At 39.6% G+C, this 9,355-nt stretch overlaps 1 long non-coding RNA gene across 1 annotated transcript; it reads left to right on the top strand.

Moving 5' to 3' along the window:
- The first annotated feature begins 5,469 nt into the window (after positions 1 to 5,469).
- On the top strand, positions 5,470 to 8,089 carry LOC110938586. The gene is made up of 2 exons (XR_002591508.2): positions 5,470 to 5,848; positions 7,930 to 8,089. It is a non-coding gene; the product is annotated as an uncharacterized LOC110938586 (long non-coding RNA).
- Positions 8,090 to 9,355: the final 1,266 nt, after the last annotated feature.

Genomic DNA, 9,355 nt, shown 5'->3' with positions numbered 1-9,355 from the left:
AGGGGGCCTTGGGACTTGAATTCTGACACTGAAACGACGTAAAAATTCCAAATAGTCGCTGAGATATAACAGAAACAGTCTTAAACACACACTAATTTCGAAACGCTGCCGCAATCAGGGTAATAACTCGATCGCTATTACGATTCAACGTCCGATCGATTATAACTATCCAACGATTGTCCGAGTGCTGCTCAAATTGAGCTTATACTTTGTTATTCATTGTAATTTCGACTTGAATGTTTGAGTGCTGTTCGAATTCGGACTATGCTCTGTCATTCGTTGTGAATCCATTGGATTGTTAAGTATAGCACTTGATAATAGTTGTGAGGGCTTAATCTCGTGAATTGACGTAACTGCTGAATTAGTTACTAATCCCGTTTGTGTGTGCATTGTTATTTAAATTAGGTTAGAAGGCTAATTAGTGAAGCTTATACTCTGCTCGTAAATCTGCAATGTGAGTCATTCTCTTTTATCAACTGTTTTACAAAAACTCCAAGTTATTTTCAAAGTTATAATTACAGGGATTAAGTCTATGTAATCACCAAGTTACAACCAGTATGTGGGGTTTTGTATACATTACTTATTTTCCCGTCACACTTGGACAAATAGTTAGCCAAGGGGTGATCTGACCACAGTCACAGACACCATTTGGACAACGAGATAGCCAATGTGTAGTCGAGTGACAAATACTGTGGGTAGTTTGGTTGAAATCAGAAACATTGTAATTCCCCTTAATACTGTAAATTATAACAAACGATTCGTTTTAGTAAACTGACTGATTCACTCAGTATTTCCCCGCTGACAAAACCTTTTTCAAACATGTTTCAGGTGATCTGGTGTGAGCAAAGGAAAGTGCCACGGAGCACTCCCAGCTTAGAAAAGTGGCTCAATGTAAATAACTAAAATGAAAATGTTTTGAAAATAAAGATTTCCCTGGGAAATCACATTATTGTAAAATACGGGAATTTATTCCTATGTTATGAAACGAGCAGTTTAAATTATTGAAAGATCCTGTTTTAAAAAGACTTCCGCTGTCGCCTAAATTAAATACCAAGGGATTCCTGTCCCGCGGCCCCTGAAACGGGTCAAACCGGGTCGGGGACCGTGACATCAACAGCGTCGTTCTGCGTTTGGTTGGTGTTGAGCTGTGTTGGCGGTGTGGGGAGTGCTAGCATGCCTTGATGTCGTGCTCCTGTGCGGCAGTGGCGGGTGAAGTGGACGTAACAGTTGCAATTGACGCAATAGCGACAACCCGCTCCTGCTAGGTGGTGATAAGTACACCTTTGACACATGGGAAGAGTCCCCGTGTAGGCACGCTTTTGATGAACTGGAACTGCGTGGAGAGGTTCTGGTTGAGGCAGTTCAGTTGTTGAAGAGTTTAGGCTCGAGCTCCTTCTCTTGTGGCTAGGTTGAACGTCTTGTGGTGGTGCGTTGTCATGGGAGGGTTCGCCTGAGGATTCGTCGGAGGATTCGACCACGATTGCTTGATTAGCCTTCCTGGTGGCATTCTTGGAGAAGAATCCCGCCAAGACTCGCTTGTCATTGATTTCTGCGGCCAAAAGATAGGTTTCTTCGATGGTAGCAAGTTTTGCAGCTTTGTCAAAATCGCCCACACACTCAGGCAAAGCACGGATGTACTTCTTGATAGCCTTTTTCGAGAATATCAACTTGGCTTGGGCAGATAATGCTAAGCTGTTTGAACCTTGTTGTGAGGCCGGCGTTGTCACCATCAGCTTGCTTGATTTCCCAAATTTCATTTTCTAGTTTCTGGACTTCGTGGGGAGGGCAGTACTCTCTCTTCATGAGTTCCTTCAGCTCATCCCAGGAGAGAGCGTAAGCTGCATCGTTCCCACGTGCGGTACGCTCGGCTGTCCACCAGTAGATGGCTCTTGATTGAAATACTCCTGTCGCGCATGTGGTACGAAAATGCTCGGGGCACCCACTCTGACGAAGGATCACCTCGATGGCATCAAACCACTAGAATAGCTGAGATACACGTCCTTCACCTGTGAAAACCATCGGGTCACAGGCCTTGAAGTGTTTGTTGTAGAATGTGGTTTGCGGCGGGTTGGTCTTAGAGTCTTCTGAGGTTCGAGAGTCGTTGAGAGATTGGACCTGTGCAACGATTTGAGGAATGACCCTAGCCACTTCCTTGGCCACGAGTGAGGCAATCCTCTTATCGGCGCTTCGTCTGGCTCTTCTCTTGGCTACACGTCTCAAAGTGGAATCGTTCGAAGACATCTAAACGAAGAGAGATTTGGAGTGAGATTCGATCATAATGATTTTGAGTATGCGATGCGATTGAGTGCGTTTAAAATTTGTTGCAGGTAGTTTAGTAATATGTATTAACATAGGAGCCACATATGAGACACGAGATTCTTAAGTTCTCACGTATAACACATATAATTGTATAATATATACTTACATATATATTTGTATAGACTGAGCAAGGATGCGATGAAGAGAGAGAGCGAGTTGTTAGACTTTAGTTTTGTTGCGGACATTCGGCTCTTGTTTTAGATTGCGGTGGCTATGCGAGTTGTGCGTACATAAAGCGGGGAGCGAAAATCGGTAATTCGAGAAATCGATAAAGCGTAAAATTTTCAATCGAAGACACATAGTAACGTAATAAATTTGATGACGCGTAAAATCGGCGATTGCGAGCTTAAAATAGATGGAGTGTCTTGGGTGTTTAGACATCGACTACCCAAAGTGATTCAACTATTCTCAATAAGTTCAAGTGTATGCGTTGGATTAATGGACTATGCTCTCACCGGGATGCGGCTACAACTTTCGTCCTTCCAGTTACAATGAAGCTCAAGTTGTTGGTATGGTCGAGACTTTGGTGAGAGTTTTTGAAAACCATTTTAAGTAGTGGAACGTGTTTTTAAGATGCGGGTTTCACCCCTGGCTTAACAACTTCGCTCCTAGCTGTGGTGGTGCTCACCGAATAAATTCGGGAGTTCCACTAGATAGGAATGGATATTTCCGTTGAGATGTGGATATCACTCCTAACTCAAAGAAAGGTTATCGTGCTGAGAATAATGCACTGAGTGAGTTATGTTACCAAGAGTTCTTGGTTTTCACACCTAATCTCGACACAATCACTCGGTTAGTGTTATGCGAGTATCGTCAATCGTGTGTATTATGTTAGCCTTAGGAAAGGCTTCTTTGCACGAAGCTGTATGTGCGGGAGTTTGTACTAAGATGTAGTTTTCGTGAGTTCAAATGAGAGTATCAAAAGTAGGCTTGTACCAAACCCCAACGGGGTTCGCACGAAGCCGGTCTGTTGGTACTTAGACTATAGACTATGTCAATTCTAAGACATCAAAACCCGGACTAGGTCGTGTCTTTCCTAATTCCCTATAGTTATGGCTCTGATAACAATATGTCACACCCCAACCGATGGCAGAATCATCGGGGCGCGGCACTAGGCGAATCAGACTGCTCAAGAGAATCCATAACAACTATTTAGTGACAATATTTAATACGTTCATTATCCCATACTAATAAACAATATATCAGCAAATAGTTATACAGATTCATGTTCTCTCAAACAATACAAATCCGACAACCTAGATTCATTGTGAGTTTCTAGACTTCCTATCTTGATTTCGACATAGTCTGCGACTAATCTGTAACATACGTTCCTATCTAAAACGCACTATCAAAACGCAGTACATACTCTATACTATTATTACATGCGAATTATTGATGTACATATTTACACGTGATGCTTGATACATATGTGTTAAGACTTTTACTTGCGACGTCCCACCTTAGCTAGTTTGGTACTATAGTTGGACTCACACCCGACGGGGTCTAGTTAAGGAAATCACGCCCTTTTCGAGATCCCCATCACAGTCATCGAGTGACTTAGCTGGTAGTATTTGTCTTGTAGTGTGTATGTTGTGTGTCTCGTTTATGTATGTGGAAATTCGCAGCGTTTTTTTATCTATTATGCTATTATATCAAACCTGTATACTCGCCAATACTTTTGTATGACTACTAGAAAATGAGGCTAATGCAACTTTTTAGTTGCAACATTTTTCAATTGTGTTGCATTTGACTCTAATGCAACTTCGTTAAATACAAATGTTGCATTAGATGATCTACTGCAACCTTTTTGATAAAAAGTTGCAAAATTGTATAAAAATTGCAACCTTTTTCTTAAAATGTTGCAGAACTTATTGAAAGTTGCAACTTTTATTAGAAAAGTTGCATTGTTGAAACTTACATTCAACTCTTATTTTCAAAAGTTGCGTACGTTTCATTGGAAAAAAAATGTTTCGATTTGTAAATAGTAATTTATTTGATATTTACATAATACTTTTTTTTATAATAAAATAAATAGTTAGATTAGCTTTGCACATGGTAGTGTGTTTTACATCAAATCCTATACTTTTAATGCTATAATTACATATTTGGTATATTATCTAGTGAAACCTCTTTTTGGGTTAACAATAATTTAGTTGAGATAAGTATGATACATACACTCCGTATCGCATAGCAACTGAATGATGAAACTCAAAAACCTAAATTATAAAATATTGTATTCTAGAATTTCTAATAGACAAATAAAATACGCTTAGAATTAGTTAGGGCTGCAAATGAACCAAACGAACACAAACAAGACATTGTTCGTGTTTGTTTGTTAGAAAATATATGTGTTCACGAACCGTTCACGAACACTTATTGAACGAGATTTTATGTTAGTGTTCGGTTGATAAGGAAATGAACTAGTTCGTGTTTGTTTGTTAATTTTAGGCAACGAACAAAAACAAACGGTGACGAACACAAATGAGCACAAACTAATGTTCGTGAATACAAATGGAAACAAATGAATACAAATAATCGTTCATGAAGAAAATATATAATACACTGACACTTATTACATATTTAATTTGTCAGAATTTTGAAATATTTAAAGAAATATAAAAACTAAAAACACTAATGATCTATCGAACACAAACGAACATATTACCGAACGTTCACGAACACAAACGAACGAACGTGACCTCTGTTCATGTTTGTTTGTTTAACTAAAAGAACGAAATTTCTTGTTCGTGTTTGTTTGTCTAATAAACGAACGAACAGAAACGAACTTCCCGTCGAACGGTTCGCGAACGTTCGCCGAACGTTTGGTTCGTTTACAACCCTAGAATTAGTTATAACAATAGAAATAATAAAAGAAAAAATGTGAACAATGGGGTGGTGGTACATTGGCAAAGACAAAACTTTTAAAAACACATAGGTTGAGAATGGAAAGATTTTGGGTTCAAGTCCCACAAACAACAAGAGATTAAAGAAATTAGCTGTCCAAAAAAAAATGTTAAAAAATGAAAAAAAAAATTTCTTATCTGCCGAGAAGTAATGATGGTGTTTGGTTTTGTGTTATAACTTTTTAGTAACATCTAAATATATAATTTTTTTATTTATGAAAGGTTATTATTTTCTTCTTCCCAAAAATTAGTTTCCCAGCTATACACCCCCCAACAATTTCATTTCCCTCCTTTCCCAAATTGATTTACCCAAACTATTTCAATTTCCCGCTCCCCCAGATCGACCCTTCACTAAAAAAATTCATTCTCCCGCTATCCCTGTCCCCAAGCCCTAGTCGTTTTCACCTTGTTGCTCAATTTAAACTCAAAACCAAGATTGAGGAGATAATCAATTAAATTGTCTCACATTCTCTTTCTAAATCTGTTGTTTTTCGATTCAAAATCTAATCCAATCAATCTTTTGCTTCCTTCGATTACAGATTTTGTTGTGGTGAGAGGATGAACAATCATAGTAGAAGCAACAGGAACGCAGGCACTGGTCCACCCACTCAATCGGTCCTTAAAAGGTTTAATTTCTTTCTTATTTTGTGGTTTGACTCGATCATTTGCTTTAGGATTGCAGTTTTTTCACTCATGTTAATTAAATTGGCTAAATGAATTCGCCCATGGAATCAACCTGAATCAAGTGTCTGAGAGATTGGACCTGTGCAACGATTTGAGGAATGACCCTAGCCACTTCCTTGGCCACGAGTGAGGAAATCCTCTTATCGGCGCTTCGTCTGGCTCTTCTCTTGTCTACACGTCTCAAAGTGGAATCGTTCGAAGACATCTAAACGAAGAGAGATTTGGAGTGAGATTCGATCATAATGATTTTGAGTATGCGATGCGATTGAGTGCGTTTAAAATTTGTTGCAGGTAGTTTAGTAATATGTATTCACATAGGAGCCACATAGGAGACACGAGATTCTTAAGTTCTCACGTATAACACATATAATTGTATAATATATACTTACATATATATTTGTATAGACTGCGCAAGGATGCGATGAAGAGAGAGAGCGAGTTGTTAGACTTTAGTTTTGTTGCGGACATTCGGCTCTTGTTTTAGATTGCGATGGCTATGCGAGTTGTGCGTACATAAAGCGGGGAGCGAAAATCGGTAATTCAAGATATCGATAAAGCGTGAAATTTTCAATCGAAGACACATAGTAACGTAACAAATTTGATGACGCGTAAAATCGGCGATTGCGAGCTTAAAATAGATGGAGTGTCTTGGGTGTTTAGACATCGACTACCCAAAGTGATTCAACTATTCTCAATAAGTTCGAGTGTATGCGTTGGATTAATGGACTATGCTCTCACCGGGATGCGGCTACAACTTTCGTCCTTCCAGTTACAATGAAGCTCAAGTTGTTGGAATGGTCGAGACTTTGGTGAGAGTTTTTGAAAACCATTTTAAGGAGTGGAACGGGTTATTAAGATGCGAGTTTCACCCCTGGCTTAACAACTTCGCTCCTAGCTGTGGTGGTGCTCACCGAATAAATTCGGGAGTTCCACTAGATAGGAATGGAGATTTCCGTTAAAATGTGGATATCACTCCTAACTCAAAGAAAGGTTATCGTGCTGAGAATAATGCACTGAGTGAGTTATGTTACCAAGAGTTCTTGGTTTTCACACCTAATCTCGACACAATCACTTGGTTGGTGTTATGCGAGTATCGTCAATCGTGTGTATTATGTTAGCCTTAGGAAAGGCAAAAGTATGTTTTCAGCCTTAGGAAAGGCTTCTTTGCACGAAGCTGTATGTGCGGGAGTTTGTACTAAGATGTAGTTTTCGTGAGTTCAAATGAGAGTATCAAAAGTAGGCTTGTACCAAACCCCAACGGGGTTCGCACGAAGCCGGTCTGTTGGTACTTAGACTATAGACTAGGTCAATTCTAAGACATCAAAACCCGGACTAGGTCGTGTCTTTCCTAATTCCCTATAGTTATGGCTCTGATAACAATATGTCACACCCCAACCGATGGCGGAATCATCGGGGCGCGGCACTAGGCGAATCAGACTGCTCAAGAGAATCCATAACAACTATTTAGTGACAATATTTAATACGTTCATTATCCCATACTAATAAACAATATATCAGCAAACAGTTATACAGATTCATGTTCTCTCTAACAATACAAATCCGACAACCTAGATTCTTTGTGAGTTTCTAGACTTCCTAGCTTGATTTCGACATAGTCTGCGACTAACCTGTAACATATGTTCCTATCTAAAACGCACTATCAAAACGCAGTACATACTCTATACTATTATCACATGCGAATTACTGATGTACATATTTACACGCCATGCTTGATACATATGTGTTAGGACTTTTACTTGCGACGTCCCACCTTAGCTAGTATGGTACTATAGTTGGACTCACACCCGACGGGGTCTAGTTAAGGAAATCACGCCCTTTTCGGGATCCCCATCGCAGTCATCGAGTGACTTAGCTGGTAGTATTTGTCTTGTAGTGTGTATGTTGTGTGTCTCGTTTATGTATGTGGAAATTCGCAGCGTTTTTTTTATCTACTATGCTATTATATCAAACCTGTATACTCGCCAATGCTTTTGTATTGACTTTATTTTAACGTATGTTGCAGGTTAATCGCAGACTATCTCAAAATCAAGCTAGGAAGTCTAGAAACTCACAATGAATCTAGGTTGTCGGATTTGTATTGTTTGAGAGAACATGAATCTGTATAACTGTTTGCTGATATTTATTAGTATGGGATAATAAACGTATTAAATATTGTCACTAAATAGTTGTTATGGATTCTCTTGAGTAATCTGATTCGCCTAGTGTCGCGCCCCGATGTTTCCGCCATCGGTTCGGGTGTGACATTTGTAATTATCTCTTCTAAATATGAATAATGTAGGTATCATCACAGTTGAACCTCCAATGAACCAAAACCCATTAAAGGTGGGTCCCACTTCATAAACTTGCAAAAGTTCTTTCCCCCACCCATTTTTTCCGGTCATCTTCTCCGGCGCCCCCATGTTTTCTGGTCATCTTCTCCGGCGACCCCAAGTTTTTCCGGTCACCTTCTCCGGTTAGAATAAATTTACGAGACTTAATTAATCAAATGCAAGGGTGTCGGTTATGACCAGTGGGGTTTCGATGACAAGGGGACCACATCACCATTTCTAAGACCTTGCAAGAAAATTGAAGCTTTTAACTTAAGAACATATAGATTGAGCAAGAAACCCACAAACCCTAACAGATCTAAGCATCTAATCTCCATCTTTGTACTAACAATCTAATCTTCTAATATCCACTTGTATTCTTCGTTTTTCCGGTGTGAAACGTGCTTCGCAACTCCTTCATCAAGAAGTTTGCTGCATCTAATATCCACTCGTAACTGTGGTCGGAGATATTTGCAGGTTGCCGGCGATTTGCAAAATTTTTCCGGAGATACTTGCAGGTTTGTGATTGGCCGACGATTGCAGGTTGAATGTTGTTTTGATAATGGTGGCAATTGAACGTTGAATGGTGTTGGTGGTGGTTGGTCGTTGTTCAAAGAAAAATGGAAAAAGGGTAAGGGTGGGGTGGGTGTGGGTGTGGGTGTGTGTGTGTGTGGGGGGGGTGTGGTGGTTGTTTGACGGGGATTGTGGAGGTGTGTGGCGGTGGTTGTGTGTGGCGGGGGTGGATGGTAACAGGGTGTGGTTTAGTGGTGGGGGTTGTATGGTCTGGTGGTGGCAGTGCTGTGGTGGTGTAATGATGGTTTTTGTGTGGTTCTACAGAGAGATACGGTATTGTGATTAAACAACATTTTAACAATACCCCCTTATAATTTATAAATTTCAAAAAAATACCCTAACGGATGGCATAAAGTAACCTGGTTAGGCATTTGGATGAAAATGACAAAAAGTTACAAATGTGAGGGGCAATATGGTAAAAAAAAATTTATTTTGGACGAAAATAGCAAACATGCCCAAAACTCAGGAACAATTTTGAGAATTAACTCTTGGTTTTATCATGAAACAAAAGTCAAAACAACTCCAAGAATTAAAAGAGAAAAGAATACA

Source organism: Helianthus annuus, chromosome 5 (assembly GCF_002127325.2).
Source record: "Helianthus annuus cultivar XRQ/B chromosome 5, HanXRQr2.0-SUNRISE, whole genome shotgun sequence".
NCBI lineage: Eukaryota > Viridiplantae > Streptophyta > Magnoliopsida > Asterales > Asteraceae > Helianthus > Helianthus annuus.
Note: the sequence above shows the minus strand (reverse complement) of the source record. Positions and strands in the feature narration are given on the sequence as shown.